Consider the following 16,513-nt stretch of genomic DNA (forward strand, 5'->3'; position numbering starts at 1 on the left):
GTATCTGAAATCCAACCTTGCTTTGCTAAAGTTAGGAGAGTTCGGTAATAAATCCAGGCGCCAAGGAGGATGTAATTATCAAAACTTCCCTATACATTTATTTGGAAACACTGCTGAACAGGCTGTCCAGAATAAGCACATTTCCAAATTCTGGTTACATTTCAAAACCATTTGCGCTGCATTTTACTAACCAAACCACAAACATGATTTCATTTGGTCTCGAGTCCTTGCGATTTCTTTGTTCTGAAAACAGGGCTTTGAAAAAGCAGGAGGGAAAAAAAATATGCTTTATTTAAACTCCATGGCAGGATCCCAGATGTGCTAGGGTTATTGGACTTGATTACAGTGTTTTCAGTATGGCAGATTCTGCACAAGAAATCAGCTCCTTTGGATAACGGGCTGTCCCATATTAGCGTTCCCTTATACTTCTCCCCCTAGGCAAATTCAAACTCCCTCCTCTCCTTATACAGACTGAAAATTCTTGAATCTGTTATATCTGCAACAGTTGCTGGGTTAGAAACACTTCCCACTGTACTATTGTAGTTCTGAATACATTTCTCTTTGCATGAAAAACTAACCCCAAATGTTTAAAAAGGAAGCGCTGGCCAGTGATGAGAACTTTAGGCTAGGCAGGAAGAGTACTCAGTTAATACCTGTAACTGATTTGCTGTGTGAGGTGGGGCAAGTCACTTGATCTCTCTTACTCTTTGCCCTATGTTCCCCATCAGTAAAATGGAGATACCACTTACCTACTTCAAAGGGGATTCTGAAGCTTAATTAATGTCAGCAAGGGGCTTTGAGATCCTTGGATGAAAGGCTATGCAGGTGCAAAACATTAATGCTCTATAGCGGATTACAGAATACGCATTCAAATATGTGCATATTCAAATACATTCCAGTGACTCCAGAAGCATTACAGGTAGCATATGTAAATATAGTAGGTAGGCATTAAAAGGATACCAAGACTCCCTTTCAGGGAAGCATGCAATTTAAGAATTAATAAAACATGCCGTCAATAGTTTTGCATCTTTTAAACTCTTTGTTATAGTCCAGATAATGTGCTAGTCCCAGGCATGTCAGCATAATTAATAAATAATGACAAAATCTATACTAGGAGGATCCAAGAGCTTTCAATTTGTTAACTGGCTGCACTGATCTATAAACACAATGGTATGTGTATATGACATACCTACAAAAAGCACAGGAAGCTGGAAAACTGAACACCTAAGGAATGATTAAGATATCTTCAGCATAACCCCAGATTTACTCCAACATTGCATTGAGGCAGTAACTAGAATATTTTCAGGGTGCAGGTTTAAAAGCATGCTCATATTGAAGTGTGTAAAGATGTTTAAAGATAGATCTGCCTAACTGGTGCTTCAATATTGAGCACAGAGGCCCACCTGCCTGCTCATTTCAACAAGAGACAGTCAAGACAAGATCCCTCATCAGTATCAGCATAAACATAACCAGCTAAGCAATCAGATCAGCTCACTCAGCAGGCAGGCAGGAGCTAAGCGATAGAGCTAAGGAGCTGAATGATAGAGAGGGATAGTGGAATTTAGTTTAGGAGCAGGGGGCTTATTGAGTCGCTCCTGAATGACTTGCTTCAGTTCTCATTAAGAGAGTGGACTCAACACTCCTTCCCCCCAATCCTGCATCTATAGACTAGAGATAGTCTGTGCACAGACTTCAGAGTAACAGCCGTGTTAGTCTGTATTCGCAAAAAGAAAAGGAGGACTTGTGGCACCTTAGAGACTAACCAATTTATTAGAGCATAAGCATCTGAGGAAGTGAGCTGTAGCTCACGAAAGCTTATGCTCTAATAAATTGGTTAGTCTCTAAGGTGCCACAAGTCCTCCTTTTCTTTGTGCACAGACTATCTACATTTTCTCTAATGTGCCCCTGAAATAGTGTATTTGGCTTCAAATTGCACTGTCTGGGTGATAAATATGCACTTACTCTGTTTTTTTTCCCCCTTCTTCCCCGTACAGTATATCAATTTGCCAGACTAAAAGGTATTTTCAACGTTATCTGCTTTCATTCAGGGAGCTGATTTCTAGTAAGAAAAAAGTCAGTGACATAGCAAAAAAGGGTACTCATTAATTCATAACCAATTGTATCGACATTTAGCTAAAGACTGTTGTAATACTGTTCTGTCAAGCTGTTTAGAAGTCTACAGGGCTTGATTTTGGGGGGGAGGAAGGGTTTAGCATCTTCAGCTCTTACTGATGTCAGCAGGAGCTGTGGGTGCTCAGTGCTTCTGAAAAAAAGCACGCCTTATATCCTAAGTGGGCCATTTCCTTTCCAGTTTTAAACTGGACATATATTTTTGTGTATTTACTAAAATTGTGATTTAGCATCTTTATTTAGTTACAGTGGCATCTAGAGACCCCAACCACAATCAGGACCACATTGTAGCAGGACACATCTATAGTAAGAGACAGTTCCAATCCCAAAGAGTTTACAGTCTAAACAGACAAGAGAGACAAAGAAAGTATTATTATTCTCATTTTACAGACAGAGAATTGAGGCCTGGATCCACAGAGAGACTTAAGTGATACAGTGTGGCGTGTTGCAAAACCTAACTTTTAGGTGTCTTGAAAATCACTGGGATATACAAAAAGAAAAGGAGTACTAGTGGCACCTTACAGACTAACCAATTTATTTGAGCATAAGCTTTCGTGAGCTACAGCTCACTTCATCGGATGCAACAAGTTGCAGTGAGGCACCTAAGGTCCCTATACAAGGAAGGGGGAGAGATAGTTGCTTTAGAAAGGGATCCATAAAAGCCAGCATGCTGGGCAGGGGTCGCCAAAGATAGCCAATGGGAGGTGCTGACAAGAGGGGTGTATCCTAAGCCCTGCCCTGATAGTGTTCAGCACCTAAGTCCCGCTGCAGGGAGGAATCCAGCTAGTGATTCACAGCTGGAAACCTCCTTCCTGGAATCAGGCAAGTTAGGCCTTGAAACAGCCAGTTTTTGCAACACCTAGCTTAGGCACCTGACTGCCTCTACACAAGCCAGTGACTCAACCAGGATGTGGAAGACCCCATTTTCAATTCTCACCTGTGCCTGATGAGGAGGTGAATACTATAACCACTGGTCTGCAGAATACTTTCACTCTCTCGCCCAGTTAATATTTAATTTCAATGGCCAGGCTTTAAGAAGAGAGACCCACATCAGAATATCCCATAGTTTAGTGGTTAGGGCACTCTCCTGAGAGATCCTTGTTCAAATCCCTTTTCCTTATCAGGCAGAAGGGGGAATTGAACCATGGTCCCCTACAGCCCAGGTGAGAGCCCTAACCACTGGACTAACAGTTTTAAGGAAAGCCACTGCTGTTGCCTCCTCCCCGCACCCTTTTACACAGAGTTAGGCTATCATTAGGGCCCTACCAAATTCATGGCCCATTTTGGTCAATTTCACAGTCATAGGATTTTAAAAATCATAAATTTCATGATTTCAGTTATTGAAATCTGAAATTTCAGTGTGTTGTAATTATAGGGCCTGAACCCAAAAAGGAGTTGTTGGGGGTCACAAGGTTATTGTAGGGGGGTTGCGGTACTGCTATCCTTACTTCTGTGCCGCTACTGGCGGCAGCACTGCCTTCAGAGCTGGGTAGCTGGACAGTGGCGGCTGCTGGTTGGGAGCCCAGCTCTGAAGGCAAAGCCGTCGCCAGCAGCAGCGCAGAGGTAAGGATGGCATGGTATGGTATTGCCACCCTTACTTCTGCGCTGTTGCCTGCAGAACTGGGCCCTCAGTCAGCAGCCATCACTCTCCAGCTGCCCAGCTCTGAAGACAGCAATGCAGAAGTAAGGGTGGCATGGTATGGTATTGCCACCCTTACTTCTGTGCTGCTGTTGGCAGGGCGCTGCCTTCAGAGCTGGGCACCCAGCCAAAAGCTGCCACTCTCCAACCACCCAACTCTGAAGGCAGGGCAGAAGTGAGTGGTAATACCGTGACCCCCTAAAATAACCTTGTAACCCAGCTACAACTCCCTTTTGGGTCAGGACCCACAAATTGAGAAATGCTGGTCTCCCCTGTGAAATCTGTATAGTACAGGGTAGAAGTACACAGAAGACCAGATTTCACGGTTCGTGACATGTTTTTCATAGCTGTGAATTTGGTAGGGCCATAGCTGTCATCTACACTTAAAATGCTGCAGTTACACCATTGGAGCACTTCAATGTAGATACTCATTACTGTGACAGAAGGGGTTCTTCAATTGCTATAGCTGATTCACCTCCCCAAGAGGCAGAAATGAGGTTGACAAAAGAATTCTTCTGTTGACCTAGCACGGTCTATACCAGGGGTTAGGTCAGCATAGCTACATCTCTCAGAGGTGTGGATTTTTTATACCCCTGAGACACGTAGCTATGCCAATGTAAGTTTCCAGTGTAGACCAGCCCTTAGGTGTGCTCTAAGTAAACCACCATATCAGGCCCTGCAGGTGAGCTAGAAGGATAGGCACATATCTTCCCTAATTTGAGAATTGCATTGGGGCTTAGATGGGAGATAGACAGGCACCAGGATGCCTGAGGCAGCAGCGTGCATGCCCAGAGGCAGAAACTTAGGCACCCAGGAGATTTTTTTACAGCAAAAGTTAGGCCTGTATGAGTTTAGGCTCCTACAGAGTTAGGTGGCGGCCAAGTGGGGATTTTGTGGCTCACAGTGGTGCCTAAAAGTGTAAGTTAGGTACCTGAATCTCTCTGTAGATCTGGCTCTAAGTGCCTCATTGGGGCACAAAAATCTGGGGCAGAATTCAACCCAGATCTTCCAAGTCCCACTCCAGGGCCTTAAGCACAAGACCATATTTCCTTCTATCTAATGAGCTGTTATTACAAAGCTTACCATTTTCTTTCTGGAAATTGAACTGTCACAGGAGACAGTTGTAATGTATCTGAGAATTCAGTAGTTTGGATCTATTAGCCTTCCTAGCAGACCTCTTGAAACATAATTATGAGACTCACAGGCTCCTTCAAGCCTACACAAACAGCAATGGCTGTTGAATGATTTACTTATTTAACAGATTTAAACAAAATGAGGCCCCCTGGGTGATATCTACTGTTTACCTGATTCAAATGAAGCAGAATAAGCAAACTATGACCACTGCATTTAAGGATATTGGCTTCCACTACAAACACCCTGTTCAACCAGTACAAATAAAAAACAAACCACCGAAGAAAACCATTGTTTGATTAACCTTGATTTTCTGTAGTAATCAGGTCCTCTAATTAAAAGGAAAACACTATTGGGAATGTGGCACCATAGTGAAAGAGAAACTTAAATAAAAAGAAAGCCATTCCTTCCTGGGCCAGAGGTCAAGAATGCATTTGATTTTTTTAAACCCACACACTTCACAGCTCCTTGCAACGACACATCAGAAGTGAGGTGCCTAATTCATGCAATCAAATAATGAGATGAAATTCTGGTAACTAACTATTACAAATAAAAACAAAAACTATGGTGGCCTTGTAAAGTCAATACACTTTTTCCGTGTCAAAATGTAGCGAGCTACTGAACATCCATGACCCTCTTTAAAGATGAATGGAATGGACAGTGCAATGATTTTAAATCAAATGTGATTTTTGCCTTCCCAAACCATTCTTTCTAACAGAAAGAAGAATGAAAGAGGAAACCAGTCAAGAAAATGCGATGTGATAGTGCAGCATTCTAATCAGCGCAGGTGTCCATGTATAAGCCGTCACCACATTCAGAACCTTATCAGACTCCTACTGGAACAACTTCACAGGAGTTTCAGATTTCTCTAAGTTGGGAAAAACAATGGAATCACAAATGACCCCTTCAGGAACTTTGGAAAATCACCAGTGCCATAAAAAGATAGTCATTCTTTTCTACATACCAACAAATAGTCATGTGGGAAACAGCAAAGCATTGTAGCTTTGAACATTTTTAAAAATTAGACCAACATTATACCGCTGAAAGAGCTATTATTTTAATAGTTATTATTCATCATTCACATATGTCTGTGTACTTCTATTTAGATATAATACCTAGTAAAGAACATGAAAAAGAATGGTAAAAGATAAATATTTAATAGTTACACTTTATGGACAAATATGTAGGTTTTAATGTTTATGGTAGTATTGGATGTTTATATGTAGCCATAATTATGCAATTAACTTTACTATAATCTTAAGAAAAGCATAATGTATCTATCAGACAGTTGTAAGTGCATATTCATTTATGGATAGAAAAGTGTTAACCGCTAACCTCTCTTAGGAAGTAAAAATGTTCAATCTAGACTTTAGAAAAGAATCCTGAATGTCTTAGCTCTGTTTTTAAGTCATGTTGCATACCGTAAAAACATAGGTCATAATCTTTGATGGTTATTTATGTTTATAAAATACCTATGTGGCTGTACATTTTGTAAAAAAATAATTATGCTCTTCAATAACATTAATGTCTCATTTTAAATAAAGTTTGTACAATTTTTGTTTTTAATTCTTTGTGTAAAGGGTCCTGCACCCAAAGAAAATTTAAGAATTTATCTAATTTCTTTTCTAAATTTCATAAGGGATCAATGTAAAACTTTTCCTACTCAATTTCTGACATACAGTTAAATAAAAATCAGTTGTTCACTTGACATTACATTTTCAGCAGATTTTTCCCCAAAATTTTTCTTTGCATTCTGAAAGTATTAAAGTAATTCTAGTAATGTTGATACACAGAAACAACTTATTATGACAGGTTTCAGAGTAACAGCCGTGTTAGTCTGTATTTGCAAAAAGAAAAGGAGTACTTGTGGCACCTTAGAGACTAACCAATTTATTTGAGCATAAGCTTTCGTGAGCTACAGCTCACTTCATCGGATGCATCAACTTCATCAACTTATTATGAGCTTCTTGTATTTAACCTATAGGACAATATAGTCAAAGCATTACACTACATCATGTCACTTGATAATGATAACACAATGTGATTTTAGAGACTAACCAATTTATTTGAGCACGAGCTTTCGTGAGCTACAGCTCACTTCATCGGATGCATACCGTGGAAACTGCAGAAGACATTATATACACACACAGACCATGAAACAATACCCCCTCCCACCCCACTGTCCTGCTGGTAATAGCTTATCTAAAGTGATCATCAAGTTGGGCCATTTCCAGCACCAAAGTGATCATCAAGTTGATGATCACTTTAGATAAGCTATTACCAGCAGAACAGTGGGGTGGGAGGGGGTATTGTTTCATGGTCTCTGTGTGTATATAATGTCTTCTGCAGTTTCCACGGTATGCATCCGATGAAGTGAGCTGTAGCTCACGAAAGCTCGTGCTCAAATAAATTGGTTAGTCTGTAAGGTGCCACAAGTACTCCTTTTCTTTTTGCAAAGACAGACTAACACGGCTGTTACTCTGAAACCTGACAATGTGATTTGCATTGAGATGCAGACATGATTCCACATCTCTAAATCTAAAATAAATGTGAGTCTTTAACTGTCCCATAAACGGCACTGGACCTTGAAAACTGAAATTTTCCTGCAAATAAAATGAAATGTCATTGCCCTATTTTAGGGCAAGCAGCAACTCCAGCAGTAAAAGAAGTGGTCCTATTTCCAGATTGAGAGCAAAAGCCAAAATCAGCATTAACTCATTCCTGGAAAGGACGAATACTACAAGTAAATAACAATATGGTGCTCAATTGAGTTTAAAATGGAAAAAAAAATTAGCAGTAGCCACTGTGACTCATGCACGAGAATTAAGGGTCCAGTGCTGCTTCCATTGAAGTCAACAGGAATTTTGCCATCAACTTTAGTGACAGCAGAATTGGGACTAACGGGCCCAATATTCAATTGAGCCTCAAATCGCCTTGACTTACATACAGTTTGGGTTTTTTGTGGTTTTGTTTTGTTTAAGGTGCACTTTCACTCAGAGTGTAGAATATACATATGCAAGCCCACCCATTTAGACAAATTGGCTTTTGCATGTGAGAATCTGATATCACCTACAAGCATAGGAGACATTTGGGCCCCAATCCTGCCACAACAAACCCACATGAGTAATCCGACTAAACTGAACCAAATTAGTCATCTGCCTGGGTGTTAACAGGATTAGAGCCATTGTGTGTATGTGTGTGTATACCTGCAGGGTTGCACACATACAAATGGAAGCTGCTGAAAAGTCAGAACTCAGTTACATAAGGAACTAACCTAACTTGATTTTTAAAAAACCTTAACTAAGAAGTATTTAGTTCTCAAGCTGCCACAGTCAAAATGTGGGTTTTTGAAACCTAAATAAATATCCCAGAATAGAGAAGGAATCTGAGATTACGTGGGACCATTTATTTAACAAATTTTATCTCCAACTCAGTTTCATCAACTCTTTAAATTACATTAGCTATTTAGAGTAAAATACAAAATGATATAAAACCAGGTCAGCAGGAAATAGCAGGGGGCTGTGGTAACAGAAAAAGCAGAGCAGTATGTTCAAAAATGATAAACAATTCACATCCTCCCTTTCCAGTATAGAAAAAGGAAATTACAGAAGAATAAAGTCTGGTAATACTTCTCTTTTACATACACACACAATATACAATTGTCCTAAATCTAAATTCTGCTCTGGGTTGCAGTACATTTACCCCAATATAACCTACAGCAGAATTTGACCCACAAATGCTAGGTTTTAATAAGCAAAACTCAAATGCACAAGTGAAACACAAACTAATACAGACCAGTACTTTGTATACTGATCTGCTGTTACTGATGCTGCTAATATTTATCTTATTTCTTTCTAGTAACAGCAATCAACTAATATATTTGTCAACCATAGCACAATTCATTGTAACATACCTTTTTATTCAGGAGCAATGCCAAGTCCAGCAGTGATGGTGCTTTTTTGCCTAACTCTCAGGGTTAGGCTGTTGATAGACGTGTCAGCTGAATGACTTTATTCCTTGATTACTGTTCATTAAATTGGATTAGTCCTAAGCAGATTACTTAGTCTTGAAACAGTAGAGATTTGGTGAAAGAGATCATTTATTGCAAGAGATAGTTCAAGACATATTAACTGTATTTAGGTAGAAAAATGTATGCGCTATTCAGAAAGACATAACTGTACACCAATGTCTACTGGGGGAAAATTTGTTTTGCTTTACCTAGCATGCATACATGACAGCTCTTTTGGGCAGTGAATATCCCTTGTTGAATGTTTAGAAAGTGCTTAACGTATCTGAGCAGTACCTCAAACAAACTATAATAAAATAACAAACAACAATATTAATAGAATATGTGCATTTTGGTGCAACTAGCGTTTGTATGTACTTTTAGCATGGTTTTTATAGCATTATTTTTTGGAGAAATATAGACATCTCAAAAAACTGTAAAAATCGTTAAAGACACAAAGCCTATATTGACTGAAAACCAAAATACAAACTATGTAATTTACTTCATAGCCACCACTTCAGTGTTAATGATTAATTCTTAATGTTTATGCTCATACTGCGCTGGCTGTGATCCTACAGATCACACAATCTAAGGCCACAGAACTGCAAACATTTACGCATGTGAGTAGCTGTATACACAAAACTAGTGCCAGCGAGTTCTGGAGCTACTCATGTGCATAAAGTTACTTGTGTGTAAGTGCTGGCAGGATCTTGCCAAGTTGAGTTGGGCTAAATAGTTAGGAGATTTCTAAGTAACAAGTAGAGTACAACAGAAAGTGATATTTGTAATTCATTAAATGACACCCTTGCCCATGTGTAAGCATGGAAACTATGCCCCCATACTTGTTGGATTTTTTTCTGTCTTGGCTAAAATATTAAAACCAGAGCATGACCATTGCAGTCATTAATTATCCGAGTGCATGTTTCACAAAAGCACAGGTGTTCACCTGGCTGTTATGAATAAACTCTAATGACATTCTGCCTAACCAAATACTTCCTGTGTTTTCAATTGTGCACTGTTAAACAGCTGGCATGTCTGGTTCCAAAACTGCCTGCACTTCAACTGCAGATGAAATGAGCAGTGTATAGTTGAAATGAGCAGAGCATTCTAGAATGAAAAGTTCTATTTAAATGTAAAATGCATCAGAAAGAAGAAGAAATGGACCAGCTGATTCAGCATCAAAGCCAGCAGCTGTGGGGTTTATAAAGCAGTGATTCAGTATAATTAGTATTTCTCCACTACAGTATTTTAGACAGTTTTCTTTTTAGTCCCTCATTTGTGGTCATATCTGTATTTTTAGCAAGGGAAAAGAGGATTTGGTGGCCAAACTAAAGATGACCAAACATCTTGTTTTATGGTTTCAGAAAATCATCCGGGTTTGTACTGGTGGATGGGGAAAGGTGGAGTTTCCCCTTTCTCTGAAGAACACCAGACAAAAGAATACTTTTACAATCATTCTATCATGTGGTTCATAGGGGTAGTAAATTGCACTTAAAACTAGTTCCCCTGATCAACTGACTGGGGGGGGTGGATCACGTTACTGGATACCCAAAATGATATTAACTATTGTAGGAAAGTACAACTGTTCTAAGTATACAAATTCTTTGGGAGAGGTAACAGAAGTATGAAGCTGATGTACCCTAAAGACTCAGAAACAAAAAGGCAAATTAAAAGAAACCAAAAATGTATTAATTTTTTTAATTTCATGACTTTCATGTGTATAACTCGTGACTTTTTCATTCTTATGGTTGCCAATTTATCTTGGGGTTTTAGATCTATATTTAATAAAAATTACAGTATAAAATTGCCTTTGAGAAGGATTTTTATACAAGACAGAGCCAAATCTTTAAAGGTATTTAGGCAACTAGAGGGATTTTCAAAAGCATCTAGATGTTTTTAACCTTTAAAAATCTGGTCATTAGTGAATATTTTTCTACACACAAATTGCAACATGTGAAAAAAACACTAAGATGCTAGACAGAGGCAAGATAACCGTTGACAAAAACAATATCCACTGGTGAATCAAAAAAAAAGTTTTGAGACTAACCCAGGAAATCAGTCAGCCTTAAAGTCACACCATCCCAAAGAATAAACTTGTGCATGCATCCGATGAAATGAGCTATAGCTCACGAAAGCTTATGCTCAAATAAATTTGTTAGTCTCTAAGGTGCCACTAGTACTCCTTTTCTTTTTGTGAATAAAGACTAACATGGCTGCTACTCTGAAACCTGTCCTTGTGCATGGTGTGACCCTATACCCCATATTCTTCACAGACATATGCTTATAATATGGCATAACTAAGATATGTTTTATGCAATATGGGTCACGTAAGGTATCACTGGAAAGGTTATGATTTACTGAGTATGATTATCTCATTTGTATGCAAGTATCATTTCTGTATCTGAAGTTAGGAATATTGACTATGTAACAATTTACAACCGTGTTTATACTTGGGGAATGCCTACCAGACAGTATGCAATCAGCCTGGATGGGCCATTAGGAAGGACAATAGGACTCTAAAGATGCTAATCTCCCTTCCTGAGAAATTTCAGGGATGCTGCTTTAACAGTGCAGGGTCAGGTGATCATGTCGTCTGGTACTGGACACAATCTTGGACTTCTAGTGTTTTTCCATTAAGAGGGGTGGGGGTCAAACTGGGAAACAAAGGATTTCCACCATATGCAAATCCTATTTAAGGCTGGAGACTGAGTTAATCTTGGTTCTTCTCCACTGCCTCCCTACCCAAGAAAGAAGACTGCTGAAAACACCTGAAAAAACAAGGGAACTAAGCAGGATGCAGGGGCTGAGCTCAAGTGAAAAAGGTCTAGCCTGTGAAAGGAATACCTGGAGATTTAAGCTGCATTCAAGCCATGCAGTTTACCTTTGAGAAACTCTGCAAACTGTATAAAACAACACGTAGGGTGAGAACTTGCTACTATTAACCATTTAATTTAGTGTAATAAGCTTAGTTTGCATGTTTTGTTTTATTGGCTCAGTAATCAACTTTATCCTGTTTGCTATCCCTTATAATATCTTAAAATCCACCTTTTGTAGTTAATAAACTTTTTTGTTTATTCTGTAACTAGTTTGTGTAATTCATAACTGGAGGGGGGGGGCAGGAAGCTTTGCATATCTTCCTCCAAATTGAGGGAAGGAGCGAATTTCATGAGTTTATGCTGGATAGATCTCTATACAGAGCAAGACAATATAATTTGGGGTTTACACTCCAGAGGGTGTTGAGTGCTGGGCAATCCCTGAGCTGTCTTCCCACACAGACTCTATGATGACAGGTTTCAGAGTAACAGCCGTGTTAGTCTGTATTCGCAAAAAGAAAAGGAGTACTTGTGGCACCTTAGAGACTAACCAATTTATTTGAGCATGATGCTATAGCTGGGAGTGTCCCTACTTGTGTGTGTGCGCAGCAGGACAGGGTGAGGGAGCCCAGGCTGGTGGAAAGGGTGGGCTCAGTGGAACCCCAGTACATCAGGTGGCACCCCAGAAGAGGGGACAACTCTTTTTATAATGGGGAAAAAAACCCAAACATTTAGAATTAAAAACGAATATAGTAATATAAACAGGAAGTGTTATACCAGATGTGATTGCTGAAGCTCCCAGTAACTTCAACGATTCTTACTAAATCTATGCACAATTATATCCATCCAATAGTAACAAATGTAAATGATGAAGTGCTAAGAGTAAGAAATACATTTTAAAAAGTAAACAAGTTAAAGGAGCGAAACCACACAGTGCATCACAAGAAAAAGGCACTCCAATTCAAGCCATCAGAACACCAGCTCAAATGCATTTGGGCAGGGGTTCTCAAATTGCGGGTCGGGACTCCTCAGGGGGTTGTGAGGTTATTGGGGGGGGGGGAGGTTGCAAGCTGTCAACTTTGCTCCAGCATTTATAATGCTGTTAAATCTATTAAAAAGTGTTTTTAATTTATAAGGGGGGGGTCCCACTCCTAGGCTTCTTATGTGAAAGGGGTCACCAGTAAAAAAGTTTGAGAGCCCCTGCATTTGGGACTTGCTGTGAGGTTTTATGCAGTCTTAGAAACTGATAAAGGATACTTGTAAACACCAACACCGTGTATATATGTGATAATGTTTGGCCGGGGAGGGAGAATGTATGTAAACTATTTCACTGGTCTCCTTGAACAGCTCCGACATCACCTCCGACAGGGCAGAGCTGCCTTGCCTGGGCACGGGGGTGCTGAGCTCCACCATCCTGCGAGGGGGAGAACAGCCCCTGGTCCTCATCACCTCATGTTTGCAACCACTGCAGCTAGCTCGCCCCGCCAGCCGGGGTAACTTATCCCCCCTGCCATCCGCAGTGCCTAGTTCACAGTCCCGACTCCTGCCCCCGCCCCCGCCCCTCCTCCCGGGGCTCGCCCTTCTCCTGTGCAGTCAGCCCCCCCCGCCCCGGCTTTGCCCCTCCGCCCGCCTTCTAGCCCCGCGCCCAGCACCCCCGAGGCCGCCCGCCCCGCCGAGGTTACTGCGCCCGCTCAATTCGCGGCCACAACCCGCTCAGTGACGGCCGAGCAGCGACGGGCGGCGGGCAGAGAACGTAACGTTACTCCGGCAGCCCTCGCTGAGACTACAGCTCCCAGCGTGCCACAGCTCCCCACCGCACGGCGAGCACAACTCCCGGCAGGCAATGCTCGGCCACGGGCCCGGCGGCTTGTGCCCGTTGCATGCCGGGAGCTGTAGTCTCCGGCGCACGGAAGTGTCACCGTTGTAATCTGCTCCCCGTGGAAAGGCGCGCGGCTCCGTCCCAGTCCCGAGCGGAGAGGACGTTATTCGGAGTGCCGCGAAGGCTCAGCTATGCTCGCCTGTGCCTTTGACAACTTCCGCTGCGTTCGGGAGGCATGGAGGAGGGAAGACCGTATCTCTAGTCTGATTGGCTGAAAGGAAAGCGAGGGGCGGGAAGAAAGGCCCTTAACCCCGGCCTCTCTCCATTTTGATTGGGTACAGGGCCCGATGCCGACGTGGATGCAGGGGTGGAAAGTCCTTCCCTTTTTGACAGCGGGCCACGACGTCTCCCCAGGGGAAGGGAGAGGTGTTGGGCCCAGGCAGACGTGAGCGGCGCCGCGAGCTATAAAGCCTGGAGACTCCGCGACTCGGCCCCAGGCTGTCAGCGTCACGTGGCAGGGCCTGTCGCAGGAACTGTTGCTCTGGGGGCCGTTGGTGAGCACGCGGGCGCTGGGCGGGGCCGAGCATGGCGACGGCCCAGGCCCTGGAGAGCCTGCAGGTGGAGGCCAGCTGCTCCATCTGCCTGGACTACCTGAGTGACCCCGTCACCATTGACTGTGGCCACAACTTCTGCCGAGGCTGCATTTCCCGCTGCTGGGAGGAGCTGGAAGGCCACTTCCCCTGCCCTGTCTGCCGCCGGCGCTTCCACCTCCGCTGCTTCCGTACCAACCGCCAGCTGGGCAACGTGGCCGACATTGCCCGGCAGCTCCGTGCCAAGCGCAGCCAGCGACACCGGCGTCCCCGCCCTGATGCCGCCAGGGTTCTGTGCCACAAGCACCAACAGGTCCTCAGTCTCTTCTGCGAGAAAGACCAGGAGGCTGTGTGCCTAGCCTGCCGCATCTCCTGCCACCACCGTGACCATGCCGTGGGTCCCCTTGACAGGGCCGCCCTGGCCCATAAAAAGAAGCTGCGTGCCTACCTGGGTCCCCTGAAGAGGCAGGTTGAAGATGCTCGTAAATTCCTCTCCAGCGAGCAGAAGAAGCCAGCTGAACTGAGAGAGAAAGTTGAGAGCAGGCGGCAGAAAATTGCATCCGAGTTTGAGAGGCTGCACCAATTCCTGCAGGAGGAGCAGCAGGCCGTGCTTCGGCGGCTGGAGGATGAGGAGAAGGAGGTTCTGCAGAGGCTGAGTGAGAACGCTGCCAAGCTTGCTGACCACAGCACCAGCCTCAGTAAACTCATCACAGAGATTGAGGAGAGGTGCCAGCAGCCAGCCATTGACCTACTGAAGGGCATAAAGAGCACCCTGAACAGGTGTGAAAACATCAAGATCCCCAAGGCCATCTCCATTGAGCTGAAGAAGGACAGTTGCAGTTTTCCACTGCAGCACTTTGCCCTGAAGAAAATGATAAAGAAATTCAAAGCAGATGTGACTCTGGATCCCAAAACAGCTCATCCTAACCTTATACTATCCGAAGACCGCAAAAGTGTGAGGTTTGGAGAGACCAAGCAGGATCTGCCTGACAATCCTGAGCGATTTACTTATTACCCATTTGTTCTGGGCTCGGAGGGATTTGTCTCAGGAAGACATTACTGGGAGGTGGAGGTGGGAGACAAGACTCAATGGACTTTGGGAGTTTGTAGGGACTCTGTGACTAGGAAAGGGAAAATTACACCATCACCTGAGGATGGATATTGGAGACTCAGGCTGTGGAATAAAGATGTTTACACAGCTCTTACTTCCAGTCCCACACCCCTACTGTTGAGAGTGAAGCCTAAACGGATTGGGATTTTCCTGGATTATGAACTGGGTGAGATTTCATTTTACAATCTGAATGACCATTCTCACATCTACACTTTCACTGAAACTTTTACAGAGAAACTCCGGCCTTTTTTCTATCCCGGAGTCCATACAACTCCTCTGATAATCCGACCAGTTACAGATTGGGAATAATGAAATCAAGACATTAAAAAAATCCTGGTTTTCTAAATTTATTTATTTTATTTTAAAGTGGTCCTCTTCACTTCTAGTAATGGAGTGAAGACCTGTTGGTTTAATCCTAGAGTTTAAGGACAGAAGGGACTATCAGATCATCCAGTCTGAGTTCCTGTATATCCTAGGCCACCAACTCAACCCAGTACCCACACATTGAACTCAACAACCAAGAGTTCAAAACCATTAGAACAGTTGTGCACCTTCTCACAGTAATTTCTTTCTACAAACCGAAGGCATATTTTCTTTTACAGAATGGAAGAATTGGCTTGTTATCTGCTAGTAGATATCCCATTCTTCTCCAGAGTGGAGGAGAGAGCCCAGGTTATCAAGGAGTAAACTGATCTAAGAGGATATTGTTTGAAAGTTTTATACACAAGTTATGTATAGAAAGTTACATGAGTTTATGCTACTATATTTCTATTATGACTTTTTTGTTAGAGGAATGGTATGTGTTAACTTTTGCTGGGAGTGCAAACTGCAGTTAAAGTTGTATTTAGACTTCCAGTATAACTTGTTTTCAAATTTTCATGATTTTCATAAAAAAATTTCCTTTGTGACTAAATGATTTTTTTGTGTAAAGTTGGGGAAAATCTGTCAACTTGTTAAGATATGATGAGAGTTTGGGGATAAAATGACTGTTTTCTACCCTAAAACATGGTTTTAGTTTCAGGTGACTGTAAAATGGTATCATGGGTTTCATGTGTTTTACTAATTCTAGACTAAATTTGCTCAGTTTAGAAGTTAATAAAATGGCCTTTTTTTTTTTTTTTTTTTTTTTAATGATCAGTCCTGCAAACTCAATCTGGGCACTGCCCATCAATCTGGGTTCTCTCTTCTTTAGGCATAATAAAGATTCTGCAGATTAAATTATAATCCTATTACAATCCAGTTAAGTTATCTTTAGGAGGTTTGTATACATATGT

At 42.1% G+C, this 16,513-nt stretch overlaps 1 pseudogene; it reads left to right on the forward strand.

Moving 5' to 3' along the window:
• Positions 1 to 13,735: 13,735 nt before the first annotated feature.
• LOC140910500 (E3 ubiquitin-protein ligase TRIM39 pseudogene) lies at positions 13,736 to 16,354 on the forward strand (annotated as a pseudogene).
• Positions 16,355 to 16,513: the final 159 nt, after the last annotated feature.

Source organism: Lepidochelys kempii, chromosome 4 (assembly GCF_965140265.1).
Source record: "Lepidochelys kempii isolate rLepKem1 chromosome 4, rLepKem1.hap2, whole genome shotgun sequence".
Taxonomy (NCBI): domain Eukaryota; kingdom Metazoa; phylum Chordata; order Testudines; family Cheloniidae; genus Lepidochelys; species Lepidochelys kempii.